The sequence below is a fragment of the Euprymna scolopes genome, chromosome 15 (assembly GCF_053919585.1).
Source record: "Euprymna scolopes isolate OS-2025 chromosome 15, ASM5391958v1, whole genome shotgun sequence".
NCBI lineage: Eukaryota > Metazoa > Mollusca > Cephalopoda > Sepiida > Sepiolidae > Euprymna > Euprymna scolopes.
In genome coordinates, this window is record NC_136496.1 from 2,213,005 (window position 1) to 2,227,410 (window position 14,406).

General features: G+C 36.3%; 1 long non-coding RNA gene across 1 annotated transcript in view; it reads left to right on the plus strand.

The window, feature by feature from the left end:
* Positions 1-8,038, plus strand: part of LOC145294223 (uncharacterized) — a 36,124-nt gene extending 28,086 nt beyond the window's left edge. Inside the window, exon 3 of the long non-coding RNA XR_013869845.1 lies at positions 7,225-8,038. This is a non-coding gene — a long non-coding RNA (uncharacterized LOC145294223). The remainder of the gene's footprint in view (positions 1-7,224) is intronic.
* The last annotated feature ends 6,368 nt before the right edge of the window (positions 8,039-14,406 follow it).

Sequence of the window (14,406 nt, forward strand, 5' to 3'; positions counted from 1 at the left end):
TACATTTGACAGGTTTTATAATTTTGTAATTTCAAACGATTTTTGAAATTATTGTTTTTTATGATTGAATTTTTCAAGGTTCATGAAATATATAGAAGATTCGATCTTAAAACATGAATAAATAGACAATCTTACTGTTAATAATTAAAAAAAATAATCTTTCTCAAATTGATGCTATTTTTTTTTTTTTTTTTTACACGGTGGTCACCACTTATTAAGGCCCGTAAGCCACTCGGGGATAAGGGTTATTGCAAGTACAGTACGTTAGTGTGGAGATTTGATGAAGTGTTTACTTAAGGGGGCGGTTCATTAGGAATTTGTTAACGTTGGACTTGAAGACATCCAAGTTATAGTCAGGTGGGAAGCAGGCAGACGGAACAGAGTTCCACAGGCGTGCAGTTCTAAGAAAGAAGCTTTGTTCATGGAATCCACGTTTTGATTTAGGCACAGATATAGAGTGGGGGAAATTTTTCACAGTGGATTCAGCTAGACGGGTGTTTTTCGTGAAAGATTGGCGAGGGGGGACCAGAGATTGGAGTTCAGACGAGCACCTGCCATGGAAATAATGATAAAACAAGGATAGGCTCGCAACGTCTCTTCTGTGGGAGAGAGGTTGCAGGGAAGAGAAGAGAGCATCCCCCACTAAGCCATGAAGTCTATTTTGTACTCTGTCAAGGCAGGATAGGCTGTTTTTAGCAGCTCCTGCCCAGATATGGCAGCAGTATTCCATCCTTGGACATACTTGGCTTTTATATAGATAGAGAATTGCATCAGTAGTGAAATATCTTCTGGAGCGGTAGAAGGATCCCACCATCTTTCCAGCGACCTTGGCAACAGACTTGATGTACATGTTCCATTTCAGATCAGGAGTAAAGGTCAACCCCAGAAGCTTGTCAAAACACGGGGCTTCTCCTAGACGAGAGCCATCCATTTCAATTGATGCCAGATGGGGATCAGAGCGTTGCTGATGTAAGGATAGGAGTTATTCTTGAATAATGAATAATTAAAAAGCATTTATAAATCTAACGTGAATAATTGTTTTCCATGAAAGGCCGATTACACATTAATCTGTTCGCACGTTGCCGATATAAATCGCAGTGATACTCGTTTCTTTTGTCAGAACAAAAATATAATTTCTAAACCAAGTAACTAAAACAATTATAATTATTATTATATATTATATATATATTATAGTTTGGTGGATTTCTTTGTGCACGGCATGTTTAACAATCTGTTACTATTAAATAAAAATATGACTTTTCGTTTATAATTCCATACAAAAGTTTTAATTGAAAATAAGTTTCCGACAGTTAATTTAAGGATTTAGTTAAGATGTTTAGGAATTAAAAATTGATATTTCCTAGAATAAAGAGGAATTTGCTAAAAATAATTTAAATATTACTTTTTTTTCGGACTACAAATGACAATATTGAAAATTAATTATAAAGAAAATTCTGTCAGTCAAAAGTCTCGATATCAAATTGTTTTACGTGTTCTCTGCAATTTTTTTTCTGGATATACATGTCTTTTTTCATAATATTTCAAGCCAAAAAGGTAAAACTTACTGTTATATTTCACTTGAATAATGATTGAACAAAAACTTTAACAAGATATAATATATATTTGTACTAATTTTTCAGTTTTCGTATATTGATAATCTATAATATAAATCTCACTTGTCTGTTTAAATGTATGTATGTTTATATATCTCGGAAAAACTTTCGACAGAGGCGACGGATTTTCACAAGACCGGTATACTTTTGAAACACGACCCTTCGGGCGACAACTATCGAAAAATTAGCTAAAAACATTGATTCCTTCACCCTCAACTGGGCACTTTTCTACAGGGAGGGGTCGCTATTTTCGCCGATATTTTCGAAAGTCATCTCCCTCTTTTCGATTGACTAACCTTAATTTAAACATTCGTCACTTTCGGTTTGGCGAAGAGCGCAACAGCAAAGACGTCACATTTTTTTCCCCCGTTCTTTTCCTGCTTTGCGGTATGGGTTCGAGCCTGTCTGCCTGCCTACTACCACTTTTTTTTTTTTTTTTTTTTTTTTGCTCAACACCACACACCTCCAAGCACCAAGGCTAATGTTTTATAAGACTTGCGTTTATGCAACGCCATTGTTAATTTCTCAATTTTTAGTGCTTATGCACTTTTGTTACCGCGCTATTTTTTTTTTAAATAGTATTTTGAAGTTAAATTCAAGTTTTACGATATTTTTTTTTTTAATTGTTGAGCGAAAGTAGACAATAGAAAACACCCTTCCCTCCCCATATTAAGAATGTTAAATAATGTTATTTCAGCACGGTAACAAAATTGCATAAGTACCCATTTTTTTTTTTTTTTGATGTTTTGGTTATTCTGTGACGTTCAAATCAAATTTCTTCCGTTTTATTCAGTTTAAAATAAAGAATGTTTATATGCGATTTGAACCCTGATCCTTCCTCTTCAATATACAGTAAAAATTACGACAAATTTAATTTGACTTGTTTTTACTTCTATTTTTTGTTATGGGTGTCGAAAATTGGTGTCATACCTAGAAATGGATGGAATACTGCTGCCATATCTGGGCAGGAGCTGCTAAAAACAGCTTATCCTGCCTTGACAGAGTACAAAATAGACTTCGTGGCTTAGTGGGGGATGCCCTTTTCTCTACCCTGCAACCTCTCTCCCACAGAAGAGACGTTGCGAGCCTATCCTTGTTTTATCGTTATTTCCATGGCAGGTGCTCGTCTGAACTCCAATCTCTGGTCCCCCCTCGCCAATCTTTCACGAAAAACACCCGTCTAGCTGAATCCACTGTGAAAAATTTCCCCCACTCTTTATCTGTGCCTAAATCAAAACGTGGATTCCATGAACAAAGCTTCTTTCTTAGAACTGCACGCCTGTGGAACTCTGTTCCGTCTGCCTGCTTCCCACCTGACTACAACTTGGATGTCTTCAAGTCCAACGTTAACAAATTCTTAATGAACCGCCCCCTTAAGTAAACACTTCATCAAATCTCCACACTAACGTACTGTACTTGCAATAACCCTTATCCCGGAGTGGTTTCCGGGCCTTGATAAGTGGTGACCACTGTGTAAAAAAAAAAAAAAAAAAAAAAAAATTGCCTCGGCGAACCTAAACGAGAATCACCCCCTCCCCTATAATTTTTATAGTATGTTTTAGTATGTAGTATAGTTTCCGATGTTAGGGATGTTTATTCCGAAAGCCGTTCTTAACATAGCAGGGTTAGGGGTGTTTAGCTATATTAGGTCATTAAAAAATACCAACCGCAGAATATCGGTTAAAATTGTGTGTGTGTGTGTGGGGGGGGGTAATTCTCATTCAGGTCCGTCCTTGACCTCTTTTCGTTTTCGATTTTTTTTTTTTTTTTTTTTATAAAAAGGTGCAGGTGCGTTGAGAAAAAACACTTACCTTAAATATAGAATCCTGTAAAGTGCTCGGCAAAGTCACTAAATCGTGGCGTGAATTTATTGCGAGAAAACAAAATTCTATGTAGCCATTAAAATGGTCTGTTTGTTTTAATATTATTACATGAATCTTTTCGAGTTAAAATCTATTGAGAAATACACATTTTGTATTGAAAAATGGACACTTCAAAAATATTTAGGTATTATACTTGTTGATGTAAAAAGCGAAACACCGTGACTCGAAAATGAAACGAGCACCTCCTTCGTAGTGTTAGGTGCTTCTGCATTTATCGACCCGTGATTTCCACGAAGTTACTCTGATGTGCCCGGTAGATGACAGGAAGAATCGGGAAAGGCCAGGCGAGCCTTATTACAAAAAAACACAAATTGTTACAATCCCCATCTCTATGTTAAGTAATACATTGGAAAAAATGTCTTAATATATATATTTAAAAAAAAAAACAAAAAACTACTTATCGACCGTTTCCGGTTCTTTCCGTGATTTGCCGGGCACACTGCGGGTTGATATGTGCAGAAGTACCAATATTTAAAGTGTGCATTTCTCAATACAAAGTGTGTATTTCTCATATAATAATAAGGGTTTGTATAACTGTACACACAGATTCGAAAAAGTTGTCAAAAAACAAATATATAACAAATAAATGTTATCAAAGGCAAGATAAGTTACTTTTCTACCTAACTGGATATATTTTTCGTGTTTTTATTCAATGTAACATGTTTATTCAGGTCGAAAAGTATACAGTGTTTACCGATGTATTGGAAAATTCAAAATGGCGCCCGACTCTCTCTTTAACACGGTAAGTTTGGGGAAAGGTGTTGTAAATAATAAACTAGACAAAATATTGTTAGAAATTCGCTCAATATATGTTATTACCGTGACATAGGTTGACATATATTCGGTGGGTTTTTAATAGTATTTTGTATAGTTTATTATTTCCCAAACTTACCGTGTTAAAGAGAGAGTCGGGCGCCATTTTGAATTTTCCGATACATCGGTAAACACTGCATGTTTTTCGAGATGAATAAACATGTTACATTGAATAAAAAACACGAAAATTATATCCAGTTTGGTAGAAAAGTAACTTATCTTGCCTTTGATAACATTTATTTGTTATATATTTGTTTTTTGACAACTTTTTCGAATCGATATGCACAGTAATAAAAAAACAATAATATTAATGAAACCATTTTGCGTTTGTTTTACAATCAACAGAGATCCGAAAAAGTGGTATGAAATTCAAATATATAAATAAATGTTATCAAAAACAAAGAAGTACTCTTCTACCTATCTGGAATTTCTTTTTAGCGGTTTTACTCACTTTAAAACGTTTAATCGGTTTGAAAAACAAAGTGTCTTGCGTTCACGGTCTTTGCTCGTAAAATTAAAAAAGGTTTGAAAATGACTTTAAAATAAAAAAAAAATATGCAAACTACTGTATGTATATGTCCCCGTAACATAGATCGAGTAGGTTTCTAATGGTATTTTGTATATTTTTTTAGTTTTAAGTCATTTTCAAAACTTTGAATTTCACGAGCTAAGACCGCGGCCATTTTTCTTGCTCTCACGTAAAGTTTTTCGAACTGATTAAACGTTTTAAAGTGAGCAAAACCACTAAAAGATTTCCAGATAAGTAAAAGAGTAACTTATCTTGCCTTTGATAACATTTATTTGTTAAGTGTTTCAACTTTTTATCACTTTTTCGAATCTCTCTGGATTGTAAAACAAATTTGACATTTTTAATTTTGTTTTCCTCACAATAAAGCCACGTCGTTATTTAGTGACTTTGCCCACTGTCCTTTCAAAACTATATGTATTGCGTACCCAAGCTGTTAGTAACTATCGAGTAGTTCATCTTTCATAAAGACAATTCATTAAAAATCACGAAGTTAATGCAGAAAGTAGCTACTAAATTATTTTTTGTTTTATTCGGCCTAGTCAAAATGTCTTCGCAAATTTAAATTAAAAAATTTTTTTTTTACATTTTCATCCCAAACAAGGTACATTGCCACTTTGCTGTAGGGGGCTACTATCAATAACATAATCTACAGGGGTACTATGTGGGGAGTTGGGCAGCAAGATGTCGGTTCACGTTACACTTGAACTTCTGCATATCAGTACAGTTGGGAAGCAGGAACCAGGAAGGGAATTCCAAAGTCTAGCGGTTCTGGGTGAATAAACTACTGGAGTAGAAGGCTCTCTTACATCCAGGGATCTCTACTGTGAAGGGGTGGGATTTAGCTGCTTGTCAGGTTTGTCGGGGGTATTTACGTCGAGGGAGTACGAATGCTTGCAGTTTGTCGGAGCATTAACCGTTATAGTACTTGTAGAACAGGCAGAGGGATGCTACATTTTGTCGATGGAACAGAGGCTGAAGCTTAGATGACAGTTCAGGACTTATCAAGTTGGCGACTCTTTTGGACCATTGTCTAGGAGCGAGAGACTAGTAGCAGATGCACCAGCCCAAATATGACAACAATACTCCATGGGCGAATGGTGGTCTTATGGAGGTACAAGATACTTTCGGGCGTTAGTAGCTTTCTAGCATGGTAGAGAGAACCTACCTTCTTCGTAGAGGTCCTGGCAATGTTCTCAATGTAATTATTCCAACTCATGTTTCCTGTGAACGTTAGGCCAAGGAGTTTAAAAGATGCCACTTCCGTCTTTTTACATGAAACCGGAAGTGCGAGGACTAAGAACTCGCCGTGTGTAATATCTTATATATTTTTTCTTTATTTATTTAGTTTATTTTTTTGGTGCTTCTATATTATAATAACTGAAAGTATTGAATTTCAAGTAAAAACAAATGACACCTACGTACTTGTGATGCCACAAACAGTAACATATCAAAAAATTATAGAAAGCGATAAGATAAAAAAAAATATTTATGAAAAACAGTTCCGATAAAGGGAAAACAATTCGATATGATTACATACTATGGCGGACATATTGGGTCACATGACTTAAGCAAAAGGAGAAGTAACTCATTTGAAAGCAGACAATTTATTCAGAAAACAAAAATAAACATGACATATATACATAATTTGTGAATTTTTACAAAGTAACAGTTTAACTGTTAATTTTCTTATAACAAAATGATTGAATATGTGAGAAACTGAAAACTTACTTACCTCCCCTGTTAACTCTCCCATTCAATTCCGTAGATATAGAAACCAAATCGCTAGATTTTACAAATTTCTTTTTTATGAATAATTTTTCTATCTTATCGTTTCGCATAATTGTTGGATATGCTACTATTTGCGATATGACAATTACGTAGGTACCATTTGTTTTTAATTGAAATTTAATATTTTTCATTATCATAATATAGAAGAGCGCTTCTAAGAAGCGCTATTTTTTTTGTAAATGTTAATTAATTTTTTCTTATTTATTATTGACTTTCCTGCCCCTGAAAGTACAAAAAAAAAAAAAAAAAAAAAAAAACACGAAAAAAATTAAAATTTTTAAGAAAATTTATCTTTCTTTTTTTTTTTTTTAAATAAAAACAAAAGTAAAAAAAATTTTTTAAATTTCCCCATTTTTTTTTTTTTTTTTTTTTGAGTATGGTGATAATTTGGCATTTCGTCTTACTTTTATTTACTTTCAGTCAGTTTCCGTTTTTATATAAAACTCGATTCTGACGCCATCTTTTTTGGAGTGGGCAGAAAAAGTTCAACATTGCCTATTATTTTATCATTTTTATATTTTAATTTTATTTTATTTATTATCATTCATTTATTTTTATTTAATTTTATTTATCTTTTAGTGATTTATTTTTGTTTTAGGTTTTATCGAGAACTACCATCGACAAAAGAAAGCCGAATCAACTGCTCCTTAATAAAAAGGGGGGAAAGTTCGTTACAATCTCATGTGAAAATGGTTGAAGTGAATGACGTTTTTAATCATCAGCTGAAATTGGAATCCAAAGTAGCCGAGAAAAGTCAGAATGATAACTGGATGCCAAACTGATTCAGATTCAATTTGCAAATTTAACAGAGAAGTATTCAAATATGCAATAAATAAATGGGTGCTAGTGCAGAGAGTGATCCGCGCTATTTTTTTAAATCGTATTCTCAAGTTTAATTAAAGTTTTATATGTTTTTTTTATTCAATTGTAAGGTTGACGTATAGAATAGGTACAAAACACCCTCCTCTCCCCATGTTAAGAATGGCTTTTTAAATAATAACGTTATTATTTACGTCCGGATGGATCACTCTCTGCACTAGTACCAGTAAATGTTACAGTAGCCAAGAAGAGTTACTGGTATACCTACCGGGCTCATTTTTTAAAAGATGTTTTAAATGCTCTTTATTTCATCTGGCATATTCCACATTTACGAGCTGTTCATGAACAAGATGGCGTCGATGAAATACAAGCCTCATTCTGAAAACAGGAACATGAAAACCGCGAATTTCAAAACGAGGCTTGGGGGTATAAAAGTAATTTTTATTGCCTATGGAACATTTATTGTATATTTGAATTTTTTTTTTTCTTTTTACTTAGTCGTTTGTTGAATTTTCTGCAAAATCCACTTCAATTTTTTTCAGTCGTTCAAATTTAAAATGAAAGCAAAAAAAAAAAAAAAAAAAAAAAAAAAACACTTTTTTTTTTTTTTGTTTTTTCAAAATAAAGTAAATTTTCATTTGTATAAATAAAAGCAATAATTTTTAAAACGATGTTTAACCTCCTCCTCATATTTTAATTGTTTCCTGTTTTTTAAGGTGTGGGGTGGGGAGTAGTGGACACGAAATATCTCGCGAGAATACTTTTTTAACTGGCATGCGTGGAAGCACCAAAGAACGGAGTGTACCTCTTTCACCAAACACCTATTGAAAGTGAACTTCCGGTTGTCCCCGATAAACTTACCTGCTGAATTGGTCACTTCCCAGTATGAGGTTGGTTGGATGGAATAATGAAATGCAGAACCCTGATTGTAGACATTTATGGAAAATAGCCCAGGATAATCTAACAAAAGGCCATTGGTGTATCTGTGGCCAAGGTGTGTAAGTGAATGCAAGTTTCTTAATCACTGATATTAAGAGACTGCAGCTGCAGCCATTTTGCCATTTAGAAACTCTTGTCTCGCCAAGATTGTGAGAGTATCAAGCAGTTGGAAATAGTGTTTTGTGAATGTTGTCGGCCAATTGGGCAACTTTTGGACAATGGCACAATGGTACAGTGTTTTGCTGAGAGATATTTGCTGATTTTGCATTGATATGAGGTGTACATGATGTAAGGGAAATTATGAAAATAAAACGATTTTATACCAAATGTTGAAGTACTCAACAGAGCCAACATGGACAGCATAGAAGCCGTACTCGTGACCACACTATTGCGATGGACTTGACATGTGGCCAGAATGGAAAACAATCGCATCTCAGAAATCCTATTGTATGGAGAATTGGAAAATTAGTACAGAAAGATTGGTGGGTAGAAACTCTGCTACAAGAATCCGATAAAAGGCAATGAATAAGAACACGAAAAATTGGGAAGGGCTCACAACAGACCGAAGTTGCTGGTGCAGTAACCTTCACAAAGGAATGGCAGAAATAGAGACAAAAATAAAGGCTAGGTCTGACAAAAACATTACTAAAGGCACAACCCTGGTAACTACCTATGAGGAAACTTTCCATACTGAGGGTGAAATGCTACAACACCATAGGATAAAACAACGAGACCCTGACTAGTCATCTCCAGCTATGAAGTACTGTGTGATGATGCTGATATGATGTACGATTTTGCGAGATTCCATTGCATAATCAAGTGCATTGCTGCAAGAACACGATGCTTATTTTGGAAATAGTGTAACAGAGTGTGTATGAGTGCGTGGGGAAATATCAGCAGCAGCAAAGGATGTATGGCAAGCAATTGTATTAGCAGCAGGAGCAGCGTTTGAACGTGTATTCAAATTGGGAAGTGTGTTCGACCTTGCATCTGAAGAAAAAGAAAAAAAAGGACACCACGTGGTCGGGGAAAAGAAAAAAGTTGATGCTGAAGAAGACAGACATGTAAAGTGAAGGTGAGAATGAACCAGCTGTCAGTTCAGTCAGAAGAAAGAGAAACGCATGCCAAATTAGATAGACATGTGGTAGCAAGAGACTTTTAAAGTGGAGTCGAGAGAGTAACAGTAATAAATGCTTTTGTTAAAATGAAAGAAAAGCCGACCTGGATTTTAATTTATTTTTGTTTCTTTTTGATGCTGCCAAACAGCATGGGTGTCCAAGAGAGATTTGAACTGTAACAAACATGGTTCGAGCCTAGCGATCACGTTACAATAGTATATTAGCACAATGTTATAAAAAGATAACAAATAGTTTCAACTGCCCCGCTTAATGCAACCTACATCTGCTGTCTGGGTTAAGTATCTGTATGGAAAATGTGTGATGCAGTTCAGCAAGGGTACAGTGACAAAGATAAATTGCCCACATTCAGTCGATATTAACGGAATACAACGCCACATAAAAGATGTGTATCCAGCGTACAATAAGGATTGTTCTGTCAGTGACCATATGTTGTGGTTTAAATGTTGAAAGAAAAACAAGAAGGCTTCAAAACAGTGAATATATATTAACAGAAAATACAAAAACGTATATTGGTTGAGTGGGACTCCACTCAGCTGGAAGGACAAAGTAATGTTACGACCCACTCCCTTTGAGTCTCAGCTCCAGACTACTCGATAGCAGAAACTGGTTACCAGAAGTGATGTCAAGGGTAGTCCATCGTTAGAATCTGTAGGGGTGCCACCCCAACATCCACCTCCCAAGCTTTTTCTTCATAAAAGTTGTTAATTTCTCTTACGTTTAGGATCGATCCTTAGTGGATCAGTGACTTTCCTTTTTCAAACAGACTGTTGTGGTTCTGGTGTTGATTAGGGAGGGTTGAGATCGAATGTCTCAAAAATGTATTCGATTGGTTTTTCCTCCAACGGTGGTGTTTGCTGATGTCTTCTGAGCAACATCGTCTTAATTAGTTCTGGTAGCGTTTATGGGTATGTCTATGTCCGTGCACGATATATACCATGTCCCTGACTCTTTTACTGATCGTACCCACATCCCACCCAGAATTAGGTGTTATTTTTGTAACTATTGAAGAAAACTCTCTCCCAGGATGAAACATTTCCTTTTTACGCAAGTAGTCACTTGTGGTTTTGTCTGCTTTGGAAAGAGTTTGTCAAAGACGATTCTCACCTTCTGTGTGGACATAGTTTCCGTTGGTGAGACCCCTGCTGGAGTATTATGACTAGGTATGATTCTGTACACATGTAAGAACTGATGGAGAGCTTCATCCATCGGTGTACCTTGAGCCTTCTTCGGTGCATTTTGAGTGTATCCATGAATCCTTCCACCTGCCCATTCGATCAAGGATAATATTGGGGTGTGGTGATTTGTTTTATCTGGAACGTATCACAAAACTTTTTAAACTCTGCGGAAGTGAACTGAGTTCCATTATCACTCACGATGCAGTCTACTACACCGCAATGTGCAAACAGTTCAGGTAATAAATTATTTTTTTTTCCTGAATGCGGATCTTTTGCAGTTTAATACATTTAGTGTAGCTTTCGACTACGATTAAGTATTAGTGGTCATTCAGAGGTTTTGAATTTTTTACCATAGCTGGTCAGTTTTCAGCCAAGGTTTAATTGTGATAGGTGGTTACTCATGAAAAATCTAGCGATTTGGTTTAAAAATTTACGGATTTGAATGAGAGAGTTAACAGGGGAGGTAATTAAGTTTTCAATTTCTCACAAACTCAATCAGTTATTTTAGACATAGTTTTAGTTATATAGACAGCAGGACGGTGGCCACAGAAGTCAGAATCCACTAAGGAGTGTGTAACAACTCACCTGCTGAATCGACTGGGTCTGAAAATGGATGGCACTGGAGCGATGGACCGATGCTGGACCGTTGCAGCAAGGAGCAATGAATTTTCATGCCAAGACAATGCCATGACGAGTAGGAGGGCGCTGCAGCGAGCACGGAAGCCTAGGGCGTGATCCTGGGTGGAGCCGACCGCGGGTGCAGATCTCAGTGGTAGTAGCAAATATTCGAATGAGATCTTATAAAAATATTAGAAATTCAAAGTTAAAAAGTTACTTTTTAAAAATTCACAAATTATGTATATATTCATCAGGGGTTTTTTTTCCAGGGTATCTTGTGTGAAAATCCCATAGAATTCTTTTCTGGAGACTTTTCGGAATTACCACTCTTTCACTATATAGTAAACCTCGTCGCAAAGTGAGAATACTTCTGGACCTTTGTTGTCCTTCATAGCGATGTCATAAATAAAGGCGTATTTTTCTTTTAATTTCAGGAATACTGAAAACTTTCTAGTTGTGTTGTCTATCGTTGTTTTTGTTCCAAAATTGGTACAAAGTTCAGCAATTAGGAAATCCTCAAAAGGTTCCCTTTTCTTTTGTGTCAATCTTGATAGGCCATCCGCATGGCTAATTTGCTTTAATGACAGGTACTACAATTTAAAGTCATAATTTAGTAGCATAGTACCCCATCTCAGTAGTCTATTGGCACGTCGATAAACCTTTTTTGGATCCAAAACTCGTCAGTAGCAGCTTATGATTCGTTTGTAATGTAAAAGTTCTGCCATGTAACTACCTATGAAATTTCGTTACCGTGAATATGATATTTAGAGCTTCTTTATAGATTTGTGAATATTGTCTCTCGGCTGGCAGTAATGTTTTTGATGCATCAGCGATCGGTATTTTGGTACCGTCAGGCATTATATGCAGTATACAAGCTCTAATATCAGATGAGCTTTTGTCACTTGCTACTGTTATTTTCAGCTTTTGGTGATAGTGCGTAAGTAACAGTTCTGATGTAAGAGTCCTGAACTGGCATCTAAGCTTCAGCCTCTGTCCCATCGTCGAAACGTTGCATCCCTCTGCCTGTTCTACAAGTATTATAATGGTGAATGCTCTGATGAACTGCAATCACTTGTGCCCCCACGACGTAAACACCCTCGAGAGACCCGACAAGCTGCAAAATCCCACCCCCACACTGTAGAGATCCCTAGATGTAAAAGATCTTTCTACTCCAGTAGTTTCTTCCCCAGAACTGCTAGACTTTGGAATTCCATTCCAGGTCACTGCTTCCCCATCTGTACTGACTTGCATAAGTTCAAGTGCAACGTGAACCAACATCTTGCTGCCCAAATCCCTACATAGTACCCCAGTAGATGTTTCCCCTGATAGTAGCCTCCTACACCAAAGTGGCAATGTGCCTTGTTTGGGGTGAAAATGTAATAAAAAAAAAATGAAAAAAAAAAAAGAGTATCCTTGATTTGTTCAAACGCCACGTGACATTCAGGCGTCCAATTCCAGGCTTTTTCCTTCTTTGGTAGTTCACTTAGTGGGGTGTGCATCATCTATGTTCTTTATGAAGATCGGGTAGAAGTTTGCCAGTCGCAGAAAACTTTGGAGCGCTTGTACATGATTGAGAACAGGCATGTTGTTATGGCTTCTGCCCTCTCACCATCATTTTATCGCTTATTTGACTTAGTTACTTTATTTTGTTCATGAGGGAATCACACTTTGCTTCTCTTACGTTAAATCCAAAGTTATTCTTTTAAAACCTCATGTATATGTTTGGGATGCTCGTCTGTGGATTTACTGCTAATAATGATGTCGTTCAAGTAGGTGTATGTGAAGTTGAGTTCGCCCAGCATGGTAAACATGACCTACTGGAAAATCACAGGTGCGACGTTGACCCAACAAGGCGAACCTCTCAAACTTGCAGAATCCCCTGTGTGTATCGATGCACAGGAGTTTAGAGCATTCCTTCTCAAAGGAGATCTATAGATACATCACTTAAAGCCACCTTAGAGAATATTGTACCACCATTGATTTTGATGAATACCTCCTCAGGTGTGGGGAGGGGATAGTGATAATCTTTTAGAACCACATTCAAGCGCGTGGGAAAGTGTACACACACACACACGAATTTGTAACGTATACGGTAGGGACAACCCATTCACAATAGTATTCCGGCCATTTCTAGCTGATCGAGTTCCTTACCAATTTTCTCAACTGCCACAAATGGGACATTTCGCTTCTTCTTGAACACGGGTAGAGCGTTTCCCTTCACCTCAAATCTGGCTATAGCCTTGGTACATCTTCCTAGTCCCAATGAAAAAGCTTCCAGAAATTTTCCTTTGAACCCGTCCTTTAATTACTGTGAACATTCCAACTCATGAACGTTAAGCCGAGGAGTTCGAAAGAAGTACTTTCAGGTAATGTATCTTTAGCCACAGCTATTCGTGGGTGAGATTTGAAAAAAAAAATTAAAAGATTAATTGAATATAAAAATAGGGAGTTGTTGAAGTTTCATATAACAAATAAAAATACAAAAGTGAGTTAAATAATCAATTCGAAGGCAAAAAAAAAAAATAATAATAAATCAATATATAAAAACAAACATAAAATATAAAAATTTCAATGACCTCCCACAATACCAAAGCCAGCTGGTATTCGCCGGTATTTGCCGGGCTCTCGCTGGCGCCTGTGTAAAAGTTGCCCATTCTGTTGTTGGTCCCAGAGTTTAAATTGTTTCATCCAACCTGTTCTGAAGAGGTTTTCAGATATCTTGTGCACAAAGACTCTTACTTTTTGTGTGGTAGTATTCAATGTCACAAGGAGTATAAACTCTCACTCAAATTTTATCTTATCGCCTGACAGTGGCATATCTAGGGTATGGCAGGCATGGCCCGTGCCATGGGCGCCACTCTGACATGGGCGCAAAAATTGCTTGACAAAAATTAAAATTAATAGTTAGGTATATCTAAGGTATAAATTATTCAAACTTTGCCATGGGCACCATTTTACATAGGTACGCCACTGTCGCCTGTCACTGCACTAGCTGCTTTGTTTGTTTTACTCATGGTTGGTTTCTTCAAGTCTAAACCGGCATCCAGCTGTAAATCTACTTCCTTGTTGAGTGTGTTAACAGTTACTTTC